Here is a 22,323-nt window from a genome sequence, read left to right on the forward strand (position 1 = left end):
ACAAAAATGTTCTTAAGAGGTGTACAGTTTGGTATTGGAACTGAGATATAAAGAAGTAATCCTAAAATGGGGCAGACTATAAATGACACAGAACACGGGAAAGAAAGGACTATGGGAATCAGGAAAAGGGAAGGAGTCTTTCTGGTGCTGATGAGCACCTTTAAATGGTGCTTCAGGGCCAGGTGCCATGGCTCACGCCTATAATCTCAGGGCTTTGGGAAGCCAAGCCAGGAGGAACACTTGAGCCCAGGAGTTTCAGACCAGCCTGGGCAACATGGTGAGACCTTCTCTCTACTAAAAATTAAAAAACAAAATTTCCAGGCAAGCAAACTGGCACGTGCCTGTAGTCCCAGCTATTCAAGAGGCTGAGGCAAGAGTTCAAGATTGCAGTGAGCTATAATCACATCACTATACTCCAGCCTAGGTGACACATTGAGACTGTGTCTCATAAAATTAAAAAAAAAATTGTGCTTTAACAGTGCCTACAATTTGAAGTGATGAAGGAAGACAGTATAATTGTGAAACAGAGCCTCCATGAAAAATCTTCAATTAGAAGTTAGGTTTGATCCGTAAGATAGTCATTAAATATGAACTCAGGGTATATTACAAAATTTAACTCACAGGTGTATCATTATTTTTTTTTTTATTTTTTTTTTTTTATTATACTTTAGGGTTTTAGGGTACACGTGCACAATGTGCAGGTTTGTTACATATGTATCCATGTGCCATGTTGATTTCCTGCACCCATTAACTCGTCATTTAGCATTAGGTGTATCTCCTAATGCTGTCCCTCCCCCCTCCCCCCACCCCACAACAGTCCCCGGAGCATGATGTTCCCCTTCCTGTGTCCATGAGTTCTCATTGTTCAATTCCCGCCTATGAGTGAGAACATGCGATGTTTGGTTTTTTGTCCTTGCGATAGTTTACTGAGAATGATGTTTTCCAGTTTCATCCATATCCCTACAAAGGACACGAACTCATCATTTTTTATGGCTGCATAGTATTCCATGGTGTATATGTGCCACATTTTCTTAATCCAGTCTATCGTTGTTGGACATTTGGGTTGGTTCCAACTCTTTGCTATTGTGAATAGTGCCGCAATAAACATACGTGTGCATGTGTCTTTATAGCAGCATGATTTATAGTCCTTTGGGTATATACCCAGTAATGGGATGGCTGGGTCAAATGGTATTTCTAGTTCTAGATCCCTGAGGAATGGCCACACTGACTTCCACAATGGTTGAACTAGTTTACAGTCCCACCAACAGTGTAAAAGTGTTCCTATTTCTCCACATCCTCTCCAGAACCTGTTGTTTCCTGATTTTTTAATGATGGCCATTCTAACTGGTGTGAGATGGTATCTCACTGTGGTTTTGATTTGCATTTCTCTGATGCCCAGTGATGAGGAGCATTTCTTCATGTGTTTTTTGGCTGCATAAATGTCTTCTTTTGAGAAGTGTCTGTTCATGTCCTCTGCCCACGTTTTGATGGGGTTGTTTGTTTTTTTCTTGTAAATTTGTTTGAGTTCATTGTAGATTCTGGATACTAGCCCTTTGTCAGATGAGTAGGTTGCAAAAATTTTCTCCCATTGTGTAGGTTGCCTGTTCACTCTGATGATAGTTTCTTTTGCTGTGCAGAAGCTCTTTAGTTTAATGAGATCCCATTTGTCGATTTTGGCTTTTGTTGCCATTGCTTTTGGTGTTTTAGATATGAAGTCCTTGCCCACGCCTATGTCCTGAATGGTATTGCCTAGGTTTTCTTGTAGGATTTTAATGGTTTTAGGTCTAACATATAAGTCTTTAATCCATCTTGAATTAATTTTTGTATAAGGTGTAAGGAAGGGATCCAGTTGCAGCTTTCTACATATGGCTAGCCAGTTTTCCCAGCACCATTTATTAAATAGGGAAGCCTTTCCCCATTTCTTGTTTTTGTCAGGTTTGTCAAAGATCAGATAGTTGTAGCTATGCGGCATCATTTCTGAGGGCTCTGTTCTGTTCCATTGATCTATGTCTCTGTGGTGGTACCAGTACCATGCTGTTTTGGTTACTGTAGCCTTGTAGTATAGTTTAAAGGCAGGTAGCGTGATGCCTCCAGCTTTGTTCTTTTGGCTTAGGATTGACTTGGCGATGCGGGCTCTTTTTTGGTTCCATATGAACTTTAAAGTAGTTTTTTCCAATTCTGTGAAGAAAGTCATTGGTAGCTTGATGGGGATGGCATTGAATCTATAAATTACCTTGGGCAGTATGGCCATTTTCACGATATTGATTCTTCCAACCCATGAGCATGGAATGTTCTTTCATTTGTTTGTATCCTCTTTTATTTCATTGAGCAGTGGTTTGTAGTTCTCCTTGAAGAGGTCCTTCACATCCCTTGTAAGTTGGATTCCTAGGTATTTTATTCTCTTTGAAGCAATTGTGAATGGGAGTTCACTCATGATTTGGCTCTCTGTTTGTCTGTTATTGGTGTACAAGAATGCTTGTGATTTTTGTACATTAATTTTGTATCCTGAGACTTTGCTGAAGTTGCTAATCAGCTTAAGGAGGTTTTGGGCTGAGACAATGGGGTTTTCTAGATATACAATCATGTCATCTGCAAACAGGGACAATTTGACTTCCTCTTTTCCTAATTGAATACCCTTTATTTCCTTCTCCTGCCTGATTGCTCTGGCCAGAACTTCCAGCACTATGTTGAATAGGAGTGGTGAGAGAGGGCATCCCTGTCTTGTGCCAGTTTTCAGAGGGAATGCTTCCAGTTTTTGCCCATTCAGTATGATATTGGCTGTGGGTTTGTCGTAGATAGCTCTTATTATTTTGAGATACGTCCCATCAATACCTAATTTATTGAGAGTTTTTAGCATGAAGGGTTGTTGAATTTTGTCAAAGGCCTTTTCTGCATCTATTGAGATAATCATGTGGTTTTTGTCTTTGGTTCTGTTTATATGCTGGATTACATTTATTGATTTGCGTATGTTGAACCAGCCTTGCATCCCAGGGATGAAGCCCACTTGATCATGGTGGATAAGCTTTTTGATGTGCTGCTGGATTCGGTTTGCCAGTATTTTATTGAGGATTTTTGCATCAATGTTCATCAAGGATATTGGTCTGAAATTCTCTTTTTTGGTTATGTCTCTGCCAGGTTTTGGTATCAGGACGATGCTGGCATCGTAAAATGTGTTAGGGAGGATTCCCTCTTTTTCTATCGATTGGAATAGTTTCAGAAGGAATGGTACCAGTTCCTCCTTGTACCTCTGGTAGAATTCAGCTGTGAATCCATCAGGTCCTGGACTCTTTTTGGTTGGTAAGCTATTGATTATTGTCACAATTTCAGGACCTGTTATTGGTCTATTCAGAGATTCAACTTCTTCCTGGTTTAGTCTTGGGAGGGTGTATTTGTCGAGGAATTTATCCATTTCTTCTAGATTTTCTAGTTTATTTGCATAGAGGTGTTTGTAGTATTCTCTGATGGTAGATTGTATTTCTGTGGGATCAGTGGTGATATCCCCTTTTTCGTTTTTCATTGCATCTATTTGATTCTTCTCTCTTTTCTTCTTTATTAGTCTTGCTAGCGGTCCATCAATTTTGTTGATCTTTTCAAAAAACCAGCTCCTGGATTCATTAATTTTTTGAAGGGTTTTTTGTGTCTCTATTTCCTTCAGTTCTGCTCTGATTTTAGTTATTTCTAGCCTTCTGCTAGCTTTTGAATGTGTTTGCTCTTGCTTTTCTAGTTCTTTTAATTGTGATGTTAGGGTGTCAATTTTGGATCTTTCCTGCTTTCTCTTGTGGGCATTTAGTGCTATAAATTTCCCTCTACACACTGCTTTGAACGTGTCCCAGAGATTCTGGTATGTTGTGTCTTTGTTCTCGTTGGTTTCAAAGAACATCTTTATTTCTGCCTTCATTTCATTATGTACCCAATAGTCATTCAGGAGCAGGTTGTTCAGTTTCCATGTAGTTGAGCGGTTTTGACTGAGTTTCTTAATCCTGAGTTCTAGTTTGATTGCACTGTGGTCTGAGAGACAGTTTGTTATAATCTCTGTTCTTTTACATTTGCTGAGAAGAGCTTTACTTCCAACTATGTGGTCAATTTTGGAATAGGTGTGGTGTGGTGCTGAAAAAAATGTATATTCTGTTGATTTGGGGTGGAGAGTTCTGTAGATGTCTATTAGGTCCACTTTATGTAGAGCTGAGTTCAATTCCTGGATATCCTTGTTAACTTTCTGTCTCGTTGATCTGTCTAATGCTGACAGTGGGGTGTTAAAATCTCCCATTATTATTGTGTGGGAGTTTAAGTCCCTTTGTAGGTCACTGAGGACTTGCTTTATGAATCTGGGTACTCCTGTGTTGGGTGCATATATATTTAGGATAGTTAGCTCTTCTTGTTGAATTGATCCCTTTACCATTATGTAATGGCCTTCTTTGTCTCTTTTGATCTTTGTTGGTTTAAAGTCTATTTTATCAGAGACTAGGATTGCAACCCCTGCCTTTTTTTGTTTTCCATTTGCTTGGTAGATCTTCCTCCATCCCTTTATTTTGAGTCTATGTGTGTCTCTGCACGTGAAATGGGTTTCCTGAATACAGCACACTGATGGGTCCTGACTCCTTATCCAGTTTGCCAGTCTGTGTCTTTTGATTGGAGCATTTAGCCCATTTACATTTAACGTGAATATTGTTATGTGTGAATCTGATCCTGTCATTATGATGTTAGTTGGTTATTTTGCTCGTTAGTTGCTATAGTTTCTTCCTAGCCTCGATGGTCTTTACAATTTGGCATGTTTTTGCAGGGGCTGGTACCGGTTGTTCCTTTCCATGTTTAGCGCTTCCTTCAGGAGCTCTTTTAGGGCAGGCCTGGTGGTGACAAAATCACTCAGCGTTTGCTTGTCTGTAAAGTATTTTATTTCTCCTTCACTTATGAAGCTTAGTTTGGCGGGATAGGAAATTCTGGGTTGAAAATTCTTTTCTTTAAGAATGTTGAATATCGGCCCCCACTCTCTTCTGGCTTGTAGAGTTTCTGCTGAGAGATCAGCTGTTAGTCTGATGGGCTTCCCTTTGTGGGTAACCCGACCTTTCTCTCTGGCTGCCCTTAACATGTTTTCCTTCATTTCAACTTTGGTGAATCTGACAATTATGTGTCTTGGAGTTGCCCTTCTCGAGGAGTATCTTTGTGGTGTTCTCTCTATTTCCTGAATCTGAATGCTGGCCTGCCTTGCTAGATTGGGGAAGTTCTCCTGGATAATATCTTGCAGAGTGTTTTCCAACTTGGTTCCATTCTCCCCATCATTTTCAGGTACACCAATCAGACGTAGGTTTGGTCTTTTCACATAGTCCCAAATTTCTTGGAGGCTTTGTTCATTTCTTTTTATTCTTTTTTCTCTAAACTTCCCTTCTCTCTTCATTTCATTCATTTCATCTTCTATCAGCGATACCCTTTCTTCCAGTTGATCGCATCTGCTACTGAGGCTTCTGCATTCTTCGCGTAGTTCTCGAAACTTGGCTTTCAGCTCCATCATCTCCTTTAAGCCCTTCTCTCCATTGGTTATTCTAGTTATCCATTCTTCTAATTTTTTTTCAAAGTTTTTAACTTCTTTGCTATTGTTTTGAATTTCCTCTCGTAGCTCAGAGTAGTTTGATCGTCTGAAGCCTTCTTCTCTCAACTCATCAAAGTCATCCTCCATCCAGCTTTGTTCCGTTGCTGGTGAGGAACTGCGTTCCTTTGGAGGAGGAGAGGTGTTCTGTTTTTTAGAGTTTCCAGTTTTTTTGGTCTGTTTTTTCCCCATCTTTGTGGTTTTGTCTACTTTTTGTCTTCGATGATGGTGATGTACAGATGGGTTTTTGGTGTGGATGTCCTTTCTGTTTGTTAATTTTCCTTCTACCAGACAAGACCCTCAGCTGCAGGTCTGTTGGAGTTTACTAGAGGTCCACTCCAGACCCTGTTTGGCTGGGTGTCAGCACCGTTGGCTGCAGAACAGTGGATTTTCGTGAGACCACAAATTCAGCTGTCTGATAGTTCCTCTGAAAGTTTTGTCTCAGAGGAGTACCCGGTTGAATGAGGTGTCAGTCTGTCCCTACTGGGGGGGTGCCTCCCAGTTAGGCTGCTCAGGGGTGAGGGACCCACTTTAGGAGGCAGTCTGTCCGTTCTCAGATCTCCAGCTGCGTGCTGGGAGAACCACTACTCTCTTCAAAGCTGTCAGTCAGAGAGGGACATTTAAGGCTGTGGAGGTCCTCGCTGAGTTTTTGGTTGTCTGTGCCCTGCCCCCAGAGGTGGAGCCTACAGAGGCAGGCAGGCCTCCTTGAGCTGTGGTGGGCTCCACCCAGTTCGAGCTTCCTGGCTGCTTTGTTTACCTAAGCAAGCCTGGGCAATGGCGGGCGCCCCTCCCCCAGCCTCGTTGCCGCCTTGCAGCGTGATCTCAGACTGCTGTGCTAGCAATCAGCAAGACTCCGTGGGCATAGGACCCTCCGAGCCAGGTGCGGGACACAATCTCCTAGTGTGCCGTTTTCCAGGCCCGTTGGAAAAGTGCAGTATTAGGACGGGACTGACCCGATATTCCAGGTGCGGTCTGTTTCCCCTTTCTTTGACTAGGAAAGGGAACTCCCTGACCCCTTGCGCTTCCCGAGTGAGGCAATGCCTCGCCCTGCTTTGGCTCGCGCACAGTGCGCTTCACCGACTGTCCTGAACCCACTGTTAGGCACTCCCTAGTGAGATGAAACCGGTACCTAAAGCAGAAATGCAGAAATCACCCGTCTTCTGTGTCGCTGGGGCTGGGAGCTGGAGACCGGAGCTGTTCCTATTCGGCCGTCTTGGCTCCACTCCACAGGTGTATCATTATTAAAAGGTTTGTGAAGGTGAAATGAGCTGGTACTGCAGAGCTGAGGAGTAATTAACTACATTACAAAGAACACCACGCTGCTCAATGTCCCGTGAGATAGCTATGGCAGATCCTAATCCTCGACATTTTTGATGCAGATACTTAGATTCTCCTCTTAGCTATTTTTAATGCATAGCTACAAAATTGAGCATCTTGAGAAAGTGCATAGAGAGCAAAATGGCTTCTGTAGTGTGATTTACTATGTGGACTCACCTCAGGTCAGTCACTGAGAGCCTTTGGCATTCCATACAGGAAAGGATCTGTAGGACATTTCTGTTACCTGGTGCCTTCTAGGAAATAATGAGCTCCTGTTAAGGATGTTCAGATTGCTGAGATGTAAAACAAAATAATCTTTTTCCCTGATGTGTTTTCAAACAAAAATACCCCTGTAAAGAAGTGATGTGATGTTAATATTTCAATGAGGGTAGTACTTTGATCTCATTGCTTTGATTGGACTTTGAAAATAATTTGATAGTAACTGCTTGTCTGGGACATGTCTGAAATACAGTTTGGAATGGCCAATGAAGCCACTGGCTGGCCTTCTTTTTGCTGGAAATGTTAGCTCTTGGTGTCCCTGTTGTACTGGTTATTTTCATCTCTAGTGATCCTTCTCTCACTATGCATACCTCTTTGTGCTTTAAGTTCTGGAAAAGAATATTATATTTTAATGGATGTGATTTTTCTCATCAGTGCCTGACCAATAGCAGTGAGTCTCTGAGTGCAGGCTCCCTGGGTGAGAAATCTCAAGTCACATCTTACTAAAGCCAACTACAGTCTTACTCTTTTTTGAGTCAGCGAAGGGCATAAATGGGCTTTGGCAGACAGACCCCCACCTCTACCACTTTGTAACTGCTTATCTATGCTGAGTGGTCAACACATAGATGAGTTTGGTTGATGATCTCAGAGGCTAAATATCATGTGGGAAAGTTGGTCACTTTGGTAAGAGCTAGATTCTTATATTCCTTGTATTTTTCACATCTGATGTGTATCTGCCGAACCTCCCTGAGGTGCTTGGGGGTTGCAGGCCATTTGGTGGTCTCCAATAAGGCACAGAGCCCATAGCCATGCAAGGTAAAAAGAAGGGAAAGTAATTTTGACAAATCCTTTGAACCCATAGCCATGCAAGGTAAAGAAGAAGGGAAAGTAATTTTGACAAATCCTTTGAACCCAAAGTCTCTGGAGAAATACAATGGACATGTAAATTTTCACATGTGAAGTCTGAGCTCTAAAACTCCAATCTGTTAGCCTGATAGCTCTTGGGATCCAAAAGACCATGCTATGAGGCCTGGAGACATTGACTTTCTTGATGGTAGAGGGGTTTAGTTGTAGGGCAAACCTTATGAGCACTCGGGAAGAGTTATGCTGCTTTAGCGTGGACTGAACTGTCTTTGTTCAAAGGATTAAAAATGTTTCCTTCCCACAAAGGCTGTGAAGGTGTAGGTTTTCTGTGGAAAACACATCGGTCCTTGGAATTCTCATAACAAAGTCCAGTGTCTGATGGTTCTGTCTTGCTTTTGATCTCTTAATAGCAGTAAAGAACATCTTTGAAAAATGCAGTTGGAAAATTCAAAGGTCACATTTTCTGTGTATCAGCATATCAGCTACCAGGTATGGGGGTGTATAGAACTGAGCCCCAGAGAAACGTGACAGTGTGTCCTTGTTTCTAGATGCTGGCATGGCTAGGGGTTGAGTATTCTAGAAAGGTGAATTGTGAAAAATAGGGAGTGCGGGGAAGGGTTTTGAAAGGAGAGACCAATTATAGGACATAATTTCAGAGCTCCTTTAACTCAATGACTTTTTCTTTTCTTAAATGCTGTTTGCAGAGCTGAGAACTGGCAAGAGATCTGTGTAAAGTTACTCAGTCACTTAAATAACAAGCATCCATTGAAATAAACACAGCTCAAATTGGCTGCATCCACTTTTCATAATCTTCTAAATTTTACCAAACATTTTTCCCTTGTTGCTATTCAAGATGCCAGCTGCTTAATTTTCAGTTTTGCCTCTGCTTTGTTAATCTCATCAGTTTCTGTCAGAGGCTCTTTAACTGACAAAATGTAAGACTGTTTACTCATTCCAGCCTAATTTGTACCTTGTTTGGTCTGATTGAGAGGGAAGAATAAACACAAACGATTTTTATATGTAATACAATTAGTGATGAGCTAGGCTATCAGATATCCCTTTAGATACATATTAAACACCTGATCAGATGCTTGTCTGCCTCCCGAGGGAACCAAGAGAAACACATTGACTAAACTTTCTGAAAGTGTAGTGAGCAGGATATTAATGTTACATAGACAATATGTATTATTTGTTCTGACGTTCAAGGAATTGGGATGTGGACATCTATAGGGGAGCATAATTTTGGCTACCACAGACTTGCACATTCTAACTGCTATACATTTTAAATTCTTTTGTTTTTGATATTTGCCACTTCACATTGTCTTTCTCCAAATCTATAAACTCAGATTTTGCATACCTCCAGGGGAGAAAATTCCTCTTTAAATGTTTGTGGTTTTTTTTTTTTTGAGACGGAGTCTCACTCTGGACCAGGCTGGAGTGTGGTGGCTGATCTTGGCTCACTGCATGCACCTCTGCCTCCCAGCTTCAAGTGATTCTTCTGCCTCAGCCTCCCGAGTAGCTGGAACTACAGGCGCCTACCACCATGCCTGGCTAATTTTTGTATTTTTAATGGAGACAGTTTTCACCATTTTAGCCAGGATGGTCTCGAACTCTTGACCTCGTGATCTGCCAACCTCGGCCTCCCAATAAATGTTTTAAACAGCATCTGAAGACATCTTTTTACTGATCATAGAAAAGCTTTGCTCTATATTAGACTTTTTTCTTTCTCTTAACTGCTCTACTTGTTTTCTTGTCTAACCTGCTTACCTATCTACTTACCATGCTTACCCATCTACCCACTTTTCAAAATATAAGAATTGTTTATAAGATAGCTAAATTATTTTCTCCATACATTTTTCATACATTTCTTTAAAAAATTGTAATAGCATATGAGGTGGGCCTATGTTTTTTAAATAAATAACAAAAGCAAAACATCCTGATGGTATATAATGTACACATGCCAGTAAAAAATTAGGGCCATTATTCATGTATCCAAGAGTAATTACTACATTCAGCATTGATCTTTCCGGGATCATTCCAAATAAGATTTTAGTAGCAAAATTGAGGTTGCCCAGAGCCAGTGAGAAGCACGTCAATTGAACTGACTGATGTCTGCCCTTTTTTCTCACTGCTGCTGAGCTCTGTTCCTAAACAGCTGGGCATCTCATTTGGCAAGAGGGCTCCCAGGAGTTGAAGAGCAGATTCTCTAGGAGCTAAGGGAATTACTACTTGGAATCAAGGGTATCACACAGTGATGGGTAATTATGGATTAGGGGACGAGCAATCAAAATACACTGAGTGACAAGGGCATGCTACTTAAAATGTTTTCAATTTGTGGACAGTGTACAGTTACTGATGTAATTCCCTCTGCCTCCTATTAGGGTTAGCTTGAGTTCAGGTTCCAAAACCCCACCTAGTCACAAGATAAGCTTGTCTCACACTTTGTCCTCTGAGATCGTTATTTCTATTACTCGTGAGTTTGAGAAGCTGAGAACTGAAAGTGGTGACTTGGGGAAATTTTGTGTTGCCTGCTTACCTCTTTACTTTGTCTGATTACTTAACTGCCCTATTTTCTTGTCTAATCCACTTACCTGTCTACTTACCATACTTACCTATATACCCACTTTTCAAAACATGAAAATTATTTATCAGTGAGATCACAGAATTATTTTCTCCATACTCAAGTTTTTGAGTAATATTAATTTAACCTTGAGTTTAAGCATTTGCTTAATTTGCTCTGATTTAGAGATTCTTTTTGCTTTATTAGGAAAAAACCATAATTGAGATGGACGGGCAGACCTTATTTTATCATATCTTTAAGGACTAGATAGTATGATCATTGTGATGATGATATTAATGATAATAACAATTATGATAATGGAGAAATGGATATAAGAGGAAGAAACAAAGAAATTATTTCTGGGCTTGTGGCAGATTTTCTATTAACTCCCCCTAAAATCATTCACTTACATATTCTTGGATTTCAAGCACATTTTTTTCTCTCAATTTCTCCTGTTTTTTCTTTCTGCATCACTCATTAAGTTAACTAGATGCCCTATTTGTACTGAGCTTTCCTCAAGGTACTACAAGAGAACGTTATTTGGTCTTCAAAGAAATATACAACTCCTGATATTAGAAACTGGATCTTTGGCTCAACAGAAGAAAGAATGCCCCAAGTTATACATATTTAAATAATGTATAGAAAAATACAGAACACTGGTAAATAGAAAAGAAATTGACCCAAATCCAAGTACTATTTTGATTTCCTTTCAATCTTCCCCAACGACAATAGTTTTATTGGTTGTAACCTAAGTATAATGTAATTTTGTATCTGGTGGATATTTGTTATTTCTGTATACATGGGGCATCTAACCTTTGTCTTATCTTGGGAGAATTCCTTCCTAGACAAGGTTTCTTCCCACTATAGTGGTTGAAAATATTACATTTCTGCTTTCACACGTCCTCTGAATCCACGGTGCTGCCCATGAACAATCAGAAACTCTTAGATTAAATCAGAAACAGTGACTTGATGTTACAAAGACTGCACAGGATCCCATCCAGTGGGAATGGCAGTGAAGTTGTCAGGGAGTTATATCTGATTTTCTGAGGAGCAGTAGAGAATCCCTGTTTTTTAAGTAAACTCACTAGGATCTGGTAATGCTGGTCCTTAAGCAGGTCTGGGACACTATATTAGATAATGTGTTATGATCCTTTCTATACAGGTATCTTTTCAGAGATATCCACTACAATGTGTATTCTCCTTGAAAAGTAGAGCCTTTATGCTGGGGCTTGGCTGCCAGTCCTATAAGCACATTTCCAGTCAGGGGAATGTTTGGTTTTGGCTGTTAGAATGTGGGTGCGGCCAAATCTTTTAGGAAGTGGTTCTGTCCTTTCCACACTCTCCTCCCTTTGGCTCACTGGGTGTGGACCAGAACTAGGCTTCAAGGCTGGTGTTTCCACAAGATGGAAGGAATTTAGGATTATTGAAAAGCATGAAAAAGTGTGGTTTGTTATGTGAACAAGAGGTAAACTATTATCTTAAGTCACAGAACCAAGTGGGCTTTTTGTTACAAAACTAGTGTTTCCTTAACTGCTCCTCTTCATAAATTCTTCTCCAAGGAAATACACATAAGAAGTCTGTGAGGAAATGTATTATGCCTTCATCAATGCACTACACCTGAGGATAAGAAGAATAAACGTATTTTTTTCATTTTTTTGTTAATATAAATCCATGTCTAAACAATGCAACATTTCACTAATTACTAGTCTTTTATATTTCATATTGATTGAGAACTTAGTAATTAGAAAATTGTGCATTTGGAAGATATTTCTTCAGATTCTCAAATGGCCTTTGAATATAAATGAAAAGTCAGCAGCTTTCAGGTCAACCTTACTCTATTCTTTATTAGCTCAGATGTGGTTTAGTGGTTTTGTTTGTCCTCAAATAGGAGGTGAGTCTGTATTCTTTATTTTCTCAATCACCTGGTTTTATAAAATGTAAAAATGTTGCTTTGAAACCATTAATTAAAGGCATAAATCTCTCACAGAGAAGTGGCATAAACATAAACATTCATAAATTATCCATTTTTAAAGTAGATTGGCTAAATTTTCATATAGATTAAAATGGAAATGTATGAAATATTATTATTTTTGTCCTGATAGCTTAACACCACTTTTTTTTGTTTGTTTGTTTGAGACAGAGTCTCTGTCATCCAGGCTGGAGTGTAGTGGTGCAAATTTGGCTCACTGTAGCTTCTGCCTCCCAAGTTCAAGCAATTCTCCTGCCTCAGCCTCCTGAGTAGCTGGGACTACAGGCATGTGCTACTAGACCCAGCTATTTTTTGTATTTTTTAGTAGAGACAGGGTTTCACCATGTTGGTCAGGATGGTCTCGATCTCTTGACTTTGTGATCCACCCACCTCAGCCTCCCAAAGTGCTGGGATTACACCACTCATTTTTAATGGCTGTAGTCTGCGCACAAAGTGCCACTGGTGTTTCCATCCACCTGGAGATGTAAGTGCCCTAGTCCTGGCCAGACTTCATAGGGTTAATTTGAAAATTGCTTCCAAGGAGAAGGCAGGGAAAGAATGTGTTGGAGAGAGACTGAAGGATCTACCTCAGAATAAGGTGGAATTGATTGGATTAATTTATATGACTTGAGGAACTCATGTTGACCCTGTCTCCCACCTCACTTTTATATATATGTAATATATATAATATAAAATATAAGGTAAAAGTGAGGTGGGTTTGTGTGTGTGTATATATATATATATGTGTGTGTGTATATATATGTGTGTATATATATATGTGTGTATATATGTATATATATGTGTATATATATGTGTGTATATGTGTGTGTGTATATATATGTGTGTGTATATATATGTGTATATATATATGTGTATATATATGTGTATATATATATGTGTATATATATATATGGGGTAGTGGAAGGAAAGGGGAGTTAATTATCAAGGCTTCATGTTTACCAATTTTTTTATTAGCATAATCTCATCTTGAACTTTGCTTGGAAGAGATAATTTATTTTCCTAGCGGTTTATTGTACAAGCTCTCTCTCTCTCTTTCACACACACACACACACACACACGCACACATTTGTACACACATGTTCTTAGGCCAGCCTCTCTCACACAGCTGAATTACGTGAGATTGATCTCTTATAGTCTCTCCTTTTTTCTATAAAGCAGAAGTTCTGGACATCTGTCCCTCACCAATAGGATGAATAGGAAATAATTAAAATGGGAGTAGGGGAGTGAGGTGGGAGTAGATGTCAGTGGGGAAAAAAGGAACAAATGATACTGATTGATCAACACATTATATGCAGAATATTAATCAGTTGGTGAATATTGTTCACCCCAGGCCCATTAACTCATTCTTGGAGGTTGGGTCTAGGAAGTGGCTTTTCAAAGAAGATTCTCAGGTGATCCTGAGAGCACTGGGTTGAGTATATGCCAAGTATTAGTGTAGTTTTGAAAGGATTGATAATAAGAGACTCAGCAATTACCTGCAATGAATTTTTAGTGTTGTAACAGCACTGACAATTCTCTATTTCTGCTCCCTGCCCCACCCCCACCCCCAAACCCCATAGCTGCACTGGGTGGGATGAACAAACCAGTTCTTTCTCTTTTCTGCCTGGATCAGTGGAAAAACACAGCCTTGGTACAGCAGATGGTACCTTAAAGCACTTCAGATTCTTCTTTGCAAGTACGGAGGGAATAATTTTGAGTAAACATTTGGAAAGGGCAACAATGAAAGCACTCCAAATCCAGCCATAGGTCTCTAGCCATCAAATCCAGGGCAGTTAGGAAACTGTCAAATAAGTAGCCATACCTGCAAATAGCCCCTGGAATATCACCAACTCCACAAAGCAGGTCTAAAATAAAATCTTTTCCACGGCTAATAATATAATCTTCTTGTTCTAAGCTACTAGCTATGATTGAAGTACTTGTTTATTTTTCTTTGCTTTATATGTATTTTAGCACAATTCTCTTTCATCACTATGGTCCTAATGACCAGTGCTACATTACGGACTTTCGATTTTGCAATGAGTAAGAAACATGAAAAAATGAGCCAGTAAATGTGTTCTGAACTCTTCAAAACAGGAGCAGATCCTTTTATATAACAACAAAAGCAATCCAAGAAAACTTCCCATGTACTGATAATTCTAGTTCTGTTTCCAGGCTGCAGGGAATGGGTGATGAGTTTATAATGTAATGGTAATAGTCCTTCCTGCAGGTTGTAAACAGCTCCAAGGCCTAAACTAGGTAAGTGATACGGCTTAGTTGTTTTTAAGAACATGGATTTTAAAATTAATGCTGGAGATAGACCTTGAATAAAATCCTGCTTTGCCATGTGTACTTGGATGATCTTCATTAAATTACTTAACCAATCTAAGCTTTTTTTTCTCTATCTGTTAAATGGTAAGATGGTATACCTACCTCTAGTGGACTTCGATATATTTTATTTAAACCCTCCATAATTCAAAACAGCTAACATAGAACCCCTGCCCCTTGGATCTGAGGACTGAGCATGTTGACTCAAGATTGTTCAGTGAAGAGCTTTATTCCTGTGGTTACAGCCATTGGTTAAAGGATAATCTTGTAACCCAAGACAGAATAATTAAGAGATGTTCCTTGGGATTTCTTTGCTGGAGAAAGCAGGGCCAACTGCCTCTTTCAACTGCAGGTATCCGTCTTTCCTGCCACAAGTAGAACACATATCCATGGAAGGTGAGATTGAGGCCAGTGAATTAAGAAAAGTTGTGGAGTGGCAGGGGGAGACATAGCAAACAAGCCTGATATAATACTGTGTCGAGAGCCACCCTTCCCATTTTCTTGAACTGTTAAATCCCCAATTTACTTTAGCATTGTTATTATTAGCTTCAGTAATGAGACAGGAATAATATAGGATGGTCACAGGAGAATAGAAATGCCCAGGCAGCAGTTTCACATCACTAGCAAAGGGAAACTTGAAATAGTTGCATAAGCTCAGGGTGGATAAGACCATGAGAAACAGGATGTGGGCCAAGCTAGCTAAGACTGACCAGACCCAACATAGCATTGGATTTGACCTAGGTTTCACCTAGGACCTTGTTATATGCCGATTGACATACCAGATCACACACTGACTAGTGCCATGACAGTTCTGGCAACATATATATTTGGTGTCAAAATGGATGGCACCACAGTTCTGAGAAATCTTCACCTTCTTCCAGAAATCTTCGTGAATATTCCACCCCTTGGTTAAAGAAACCAATAGATAGAAGCCCCAAACTCTGTGGGTGAGATGCTCTCTCTTATGTCTGCACTCCTTCTCTTAAGTATACACTTTCACTTTGCAATAAATCTCCCTATTTTTTTCTTTTCCTTTTTTTTTTTTTTTTTTTTTGAGATGGAGTCTCGTTCTGTTGCACAGGTTGGAATGCAGTGGCACAATCTCAGCTCACTGCAGCCTCTGCCTCCTGGGTTCAAGAAATTCTCCTGCCTCAGCATTCCAAGTAGCTGGGATTATAGCTGTGTGCCACCGTGCCTGGCTAATTTTTGTATTTTTAATAGAGATGGGGTTTCACTGTGTTGGCCAGGCTCATCTCAAACTCCTGACCTCATGATCTGCCTGCCTCAGCCTCCCAAAGTGCTGGGATTACAGGTGTGAGCCACCACACCCAGCCTACTTCCTTTATTTTCTAACTAGTCCTTTAATTCCTTCTCTGGACAGTATTAAGGGCCTGGACACCAGGGAGGTTAAGGTCCCACCAGCGTCTGGAGACCTCTCTTAGTCCACCAATATCAGTAGCAGTAGTAGAGTAATATTATTTGTTGCTGTGCTGTTTAAGTCAGCTTGAGTTGAGCTTCTTTAGTTTGTAACTGGAAAAGTCCTAGTTAATATAGTACCATATAGGACTCCAGCAAAGGGGAAATGAGGTACTTACTACATATAAAACACTTAGCATCATGACTAAAACCTTAATAAATAGTAGCTGTGATAATGAGGATGGTGATAATAATGACAGTTACAATGACAGTGATGATAATACCTTCTATTTTTTTTCCTGTGAAATATCCAGTACAGCACCATGAATGTAATAGACACTCACTAAATGCTGCTTGATTTTTTTCCCTCTTCTTGGAAGATAGAAAGTTAATAAGAATTGGAAACAAAACTTTGCATCTTTTTCTGTTGCCAGCTCTAGCCATTGCCAATTTTCTGTTTATATGTTTGATGTGGGTTGGCTCTGTGTCCCCACACAAATCTCATCTTGAATTGTAATCCCAATAATCCCCAAGTGTGTAGGGAGATACCTGGTGGGAGGTGATTGGATCACGGGGGCAGTTTCACCCATGCTGTTTTCATAATAGTGAGTTCTCATGAGATCTGATAGTTGTATAAGGGACTCTTCCCTCTTCACTCCTCACTCTTATCTCTCACCTGCTGCCATGTAAGACATGACTCTTCTCCTTATGCCATAATTGTAAATTTCCTGAGGCTTCCTCAGCCATGTAGAACTGTGAGTCAATTAAACCTGTTTTCTTTATAGATTGCCCGGTCTTGGGTGTGTCTTCCTAGCAGTGTGAAAACGGACTAATACAATGTTCAATATTTTTTATCGGTAATTCATATTAATACCTTGCCTCAACTTCAAATTATGGAAGAACTTAGTTCTCAGTAATTTCACCTTTGAAGGACTAAGTAGTTTGTTGTCTGGGAGCTGGATGGTGCTGCTCAGAGCGAGAATATATTTGCATGAATTAAAATACTGGAATATGTTCTCCTCAAGCTTCCTCTATTTTCTGTTTTGAGAAACAATGACAAAGACATTGCCTCAAATCAGAGGACTTTTAGAAAATAAAACCAAAAGGCAGTGGCATAATTAATTCCTGTCATTCTTGTTAGGATGATGCATATAAGGAAAGTTACAAAGGTTTGGAACAATCTGGAAAAAAGCTCTGCTAAAATTACAGAAGAGATAATTTTTCTAATGATTATTAATCATCACCATCTTCATCATTCTCACTTTTGTTATTAATGTTCATATTGAGCTAATGACTGACCCTGAATTATGGTAATGAATTTCTAGTCCACACACTGATTTGCATGGCGTGTTCAAGAGCTGGGCTTAATTAACAGATTTTTGGGCAGAACTGTAAGTCAAACAGGATCACTACCAATATAAATAAAGAAATCTCTATATCACACTTTTGGAATAGAGAAATGAGAGACACATGCTTGACAAAACCATTTCCTCACTGTGGACACTAGCCATGGTTTGGACTAAGTAACCCCAGACGAATGTGGTAGGTAGGTATGGGTGTTAATTTTATCTTTTCTATATCTTTGTGAGGAAAAAGCTGAGGAAAAAGTAATAATGACTTGGAAATCATATAGGTCATACAGCTACTTCAGGTTGATGTGTATATATACATATATACACACATATACACGTATATAAATGTATAATACTTACATAGGTATACATATATTTATAAAAATACATAAATATATGAGTATGTATATTATATATAACTTTATGATGGCAGAAACTTTTATGTGTTCATCACAATGAATCAAATACATTTCTTCTACCACTTAGGCACATAGTTCATCTGCATGTTGCGGACTCATTGCTATCAGATGTGGTCATGTGGCTAAGTTCTGGCCAACGGAAAAGGGGAAGAAGTAAAATGTGTTATTATTCCCAGGACTCGCCCATTATTTTGTCTCACATGAATATCCAAATCCTCTCAGGATATAAATGATTATCAGAGAACACTTAGAATCTGAGGGTAGACTCATAATATTGAAGACTGAGCTTCATGGAAGTTACTGGCCCAAAAGAAACTCATTTAAGTGATTACGCAGGGTAAGAAATAAACTATTGTGCTCAGCCACTGAAATCTGGGAGTTTGTAATAGCACCTGGTGATATTTTAATATTATAGTAATATATAATCTCCTAAACTCCTTTAGGACTAAGTATTTTTAAAATATTGATATTATATGTGATCAAAAGTGACTTTAAATAAATGTTTTATTGTTAATTAGTATATTTTTACTTCTTTCAACTGTGTGGCCTTAGAAAACTTGAGGTCTGAGTTTAATCTTTCTGAGCTGGAAAATAGGGTAAAATGGTACCTAATTCACAGGATAATTATGGAGTTTAAAAGAGCTAGTGTGTGCTCCAGCATCCCAGAGTAGGGTAAGTTCTCCACCATAAGTGCGTGTGGCCCTCAGGGCCACCTCTGGCAGAGATAGCTTCAATTTCCCAAAACACTCTATTCCTACTTTCCTTCTGCCTCATCTCTACTTGATGAGCTCAGCTAGGGCCAGAGAGGCCATGTCTCATTCATCTTTAAATCTACATACTGAGATCAGGCAGCCTGACTAGGGAATAATTTCCAAATAAATAATTGCTGAATACATGTATTCATGAATCAAATAATTTACAACATTTTCTGTCTTCATTAGAGACTGTTAGCACATCAATATGGTGTTTGTTGAACCTGACAAGATGATCGATTACCCTTGTGTTTATTCTTTCTTGCCCATGGTTAGTGGACATACTAATGAAAATGGATACATATCTGCATTACGAAATGAAATGATGAGTTTTCATAAGTACAGTCAAATGATTTGCCAACTCCTGTGTCTACTGCTAATGATGCAAAGAACACTAGCATTGGACTCAGAATGATCGTTTTAATTTAATTAAAATTTAGGGGTTCTCATAGGAGAAAGAGGGGGTGGCTAATCAGAACACCTGAGGGTCTTTTCCAGAATTCAACTACAATTTTGGAATTCAGATAGGATCATTCTAAAGGCAGTGTCTAATGCCCTACTCCTATGGAGACTCACTGACATTTCTGCCATGTGCTTTTGCAGCTCGTCATATTTATGCCAGAGAATCAATGGAAAATCATAACTTTCCAAGCCTTGTTTTCTCTTCTGTGGAATGAACATCTCAGTGTGATTGCAAAGATTGAATTCGCAGTGCCCAGAATCTAGTACTCAATTGATTGCATTTGCTTTCTTGTACTATTGGTAATCCCATTAAAGCCACCTCAGCTCTCAGTGCTCGTTTTCTCTTTTCTAATTTTCCTATCTAACCTTACTCTTGTAAACAACTCCTGTCATTCTTTTAGAATGATAGAACAGGGATCCTTTCAGAACAGAGTCTTGTGTTCTATTCTGATTTATTTTTTTACTTCACTGCGTTAGAAGGTCTATGTTTTACATTTGAATATGTAGTGCTGGACTGCTCTCCCTTAAGCCATTCCTAATCTGTGCTCTCACCAGTGTTTATGAGCTAATCTGTTTGCCATTTTTCTTTTCCAATAGACGTTTTCAATAGTTCCTTTGCTCCCAGTGTAATGCCTACTACCATTTTAAAAAAGAAACACCACCTATCAGAAAGCCATGTTTTTTCAGGTTCTTAGCAGTTTGAGTGTGGTCAAGTAGATAATAATATCTTACAGCTATGGAGGGTCAGGCAGAGAGTGGAGTATGGGGACGAAATGATTTTCTGCTCAGTGGTCAGATTACAAGGAGGGGAGTCTGAATGCCAACTGGTCCTATTGCTAAAGGCAGAATGCAAGGATGAGGCACGATTGATTTATTCACTTTTGGTAGCTATCATGGCTCTGCTTTGTTTTAGCTTGGGGACAGCCAATCTGTGACTTGTCTGTGAGTTTTCCCAGGGGCCTGAGGTGAACCCCCCATGGTGGTAGAGACTGTAGGGAAAGTTGAAGCAGAAGACAATTTTCTGTTCTCAAGGAATCTGTGACTCATTGGAGCAAAAAACTAACCAAAGTTGAATAAATTTGCCTGATAGCTTTTTTCTTATAGCTCATGTAGTATTTGTATCATATTAATTAGTTACTTTTATTTAAAATCAGCTTCATTAAAAGTACAGATTATTATCATATTTTGAAAAGTAGGAGATCTGGCACTAGTGACCTTGAATTCCTGTAATTATCACCCGTAGCTAAAAAGCCCTTATGGGTGTACATTTTTCAGTTTTCTACAGTTCCCACCAGTCCCCTTATATAATAATCAGCCTGTTTCATTCTTATTCATTATCTGTGAGGATATAAGATTTCAATATATTGGCTTAGATAGTTGAATTGGAATTCCTACAGGAAGTTGATACAAACAAAAATAACACATAAAACTGAACTGGACTTTAACGGAATTGTAGGTCTTTCAAATTAAAATAATGTTAATGAACCTTTCAAAATTCTGTTTTTTAAATGGGATCACATTATATACATATAATCTTTTAAATCTTGTTTTTTATTTTTTCATTCAACCATAGCAGTGGAAATACATAATGTTCTTTCAATCTTTTTTCTTCCATAGAGTATATTCTGATGTTCCCTTTACCATGTTTTGTTGTTGCCTTTTTATTGCTGTTATTTTGGGTACAGGATCCCACCTGTTTTAACCCTAAAAATTTCACCCAAGGCTGGGCGCGGTGGCTGACATCTGAAATCCCAGCACTTTGGGAGGCCGAGGTGGATGGATCATGAGGTCAGGAGTTCGAGGCCAGCCTGGCCAATATGGTAAAACCCTGTCTGTACTAAAAATACAAAAATTAGCTGGATGTGGTGGCATGCACCTGTAGTCCCAGCTGCTCAGGAGGCTGAGGGAGGAGAATCACTTGAACCTGGGAGGTAGAGGTTGCATTGAGCCGAGATCATGTCGCTGCACTCCAGCCTGGGCAACAGAGTGAGACCCATCTTAAACAAAAACAAAAAACTCATCTCAAACAAAAACAAAAACAAAATTACCCACTCAGTCTTGTCTATCCCTTGTCCATCTACTTTCTGCAGTCTTGGCTTTGGGAAAGCATCATGGATCTAAATATAAACTGCCTAATTTGAATCCCAGCACTGCCACCTGGTAGCTGAGTGACCTTGGCAAATTGCATAACTGAAGTTTCCACGCTTAGAAAATGAAGATAACATTCTACCTACTTACCTCATAAGGCTGTGGTGAGAACTAAATGTGTTAATTCATATAACATGTTTAGAACAGTGCATGGTACCTAATAGATCTTTAATAAGTGTTAACTGTTTCTGCTATTTCGTAATGGAATATGATATTTTGAAAATGTTAAATACAAGAACATTGATAGCCACTATTTATTGCTCATCTTACATAAGGGCAAATACTTTGCTTAGCTTATCTCATTTCATCCTCACAACACTAAATCACTTCATAACCTTTCAACACATATTTATTGAGAATCTACTTTGTGCCAAACATTTTGTAAGACACTGGGGATTTAGCGGTGAGGAAATCAAGCACCTGTCCTCTCACAAAGCTTACATTCCATTGGAGAAAAACATAGAATATTTATATTAATAAGTAAATAAAATGTACAGCAGAGGCCGGGCACGGTGGCTCATGCTTGTAATCCCAGCACTTTGGGAGGCCGAGGCAGGGGGGATCACGAGGTCAGGAGATTGAGACCACGGTGAAACCCCGTCTCTACTAAAAAAACAATACAAAAAATTAGCCGGGCGTGGTGGCGGGCACCTGTAGTCCCAGCTACTCGGAGAGGCTGAGGCAGGAGAATGGCGTGAACCCGGGAGGCGAAGCTTGCAGTGAGCCGAGATTGTGCCACTGCACTCCAGCCTGGGCGACAGAGCGAGACTGCCTCAAAAAAAAAAGTACAGCAGATTAGGGCACTATGAAAATATAATAAAGTAGATATGTCAGAAAATAGGTGTGATTGTCTCCATTTCTATAAAGAAACTGGCACAGGGAGAAAGTTATTAATTGTGGTCAAGGTTTTTTAAGATACCTGCCCAAGTCCTGATGACC

This window comes from Symphalangus syndactylus, chromosome 2, assembly GCF_028878055.3.
Source record: "Symphalangus syndactylus isolate Jambi chromosome 2, NHGRI_mSymSyn1-v2.1_pri, whole genome shotgun sequence".
NCBI classification, from domain to species: Eukaryota; Metazoa; Chordata; class Mammalia; order Primates; family Hylobatidae; genus Symphalangus; species Symphalangus syndactylus.